The sequence below is a fragment of the Beta vulgaris genome, chromosome 9 (assembly GCF_026745355.1).
Source record: "Beta vulgaris subsp. vulgaris cultivar EL10 chromosome 9, EL10.2, whole genome shotgun sequence".
NCBI lineage: Eukaryota > Viridiplantae > Streptophyta > Magnoliopsida > Caryophyllales > Amaranthaceae > Beta > Beta vulgaris.
The window spans coordinates 54,146,060-54,147,546 of record NC_079210.1 but is presented as its reverse complement, the minus strand read 5'-3'; positions in this window follow the sequence as shown (position 1 = coordinate 54,147,546).

The following is a 1,487-nucleotide window of genomic DNA, read 5'->3' as shown; positions in this document are numbered from 1 at the left end:
ATGCCTAAGTTAAACTTGAAGTGTCTGGTATATCTTTGTTTAAGATGGTGAGTGTATGAATGGCTAAGAGGACTTATCTTGGGATCATCTTCTCTTTTTTTAAAAAAATTGATAAGAAGAAATCATCTGAGCTGCCCTCGCACAGGATCACCACATAGAGGCCCATTATAAACCAGAGTATCTCGGTCCAAGTAAAGAGGTAACTTGGCTCCCAAAAAGGTATCTGGTTCTAAGTAAAGAGGTGACTTGGCTCCCAAAAACTTACTGATCCATAAATCGGGATGCCCAAGTCGAAAAGCTATCCCCTCCGTCTTTTTTTTCCTTGAAATAACACTCCCTCCATCTTATGTATTTGCTATTGTTGAGTTGTGCCTAAAATTAGGTGTTAGGATTCACCAAACACGAGGTCTGTTTTGAATTCGAATTAGGCACATTCTACTTAGGTTAATCAGATGTGTACTATATAAAACCTATAATTAACCTCTATCTCTATTTTATTTTGAAATATGTACTCTCTCTGCTAAACCTAATAAAATCAGTTGTTTCTACTGTATGGACGTAGCTAACACATTGTTAGTTAACCACAATGGAAAATGGAAAAAGAACTACTTATGAACAAATTACAATTAAAGGGTATTGTTTTCTAAATCTTGTAGGTTTGGGCGGGTCTGGCTAAAATATTAACTAAACAAGTTAACTGACATGATAGATCTCTCATATAATATACTTTGATATGTCTTAATAGATACATCATATTTGATTAATTACGCTTGTCAATGCGTATTTTTGAACATTATAATTACGCTTGTCAATGCATTTCACATTAATATCTTTAATTATATAAAATCAATATAAATATGAAAACATACACTTAAATTAAGTTAATAACAATTAAAAAACATGAAATTTACTTTTACATGTGAGTATTTAAAAATGAAAATCCGCATCCAAATACCGTGAAACATGAATATTATGCATGTATTAAGAAAAGGGGAGAATACTACTCCCCATCTTATTTTAGTTGTCGAAATTTCCTTTTTTAGATTCCATAAAAGTTGTCAAGTTTCTAATAATAAACAACAAAAGCATCAAGTGTTCCACATAACTCAATTTCTACTAGTTGAAAATTATATAAAAAATGGAAAACAACACAATATACAATGTTTTTTTTTTTTAAATTTTCATTCGTTAAACATTACAATTGATATAGGATAGAGAGAGTATAGAACAAGAAGTATTATTAAACTTTTATTTGACCCATTTTCGTTCATGTTTTACTATCTGCTCAATGTAACTTTAAAAATAGAAAAGTAAGAAAATCACTTTTCATCAGCAAAATAAATTTCAATAGATGAAAAATTAGCAAAAAATTCAAGGCTCTACTCAATCAGTAGTAAACTGCGAAAACAATATCAATCAATAAATTTAACTTCTAATCAGTAAAAATTATTTTAGTTAGTACTAACAAGTAACAATTGAGTTCAATA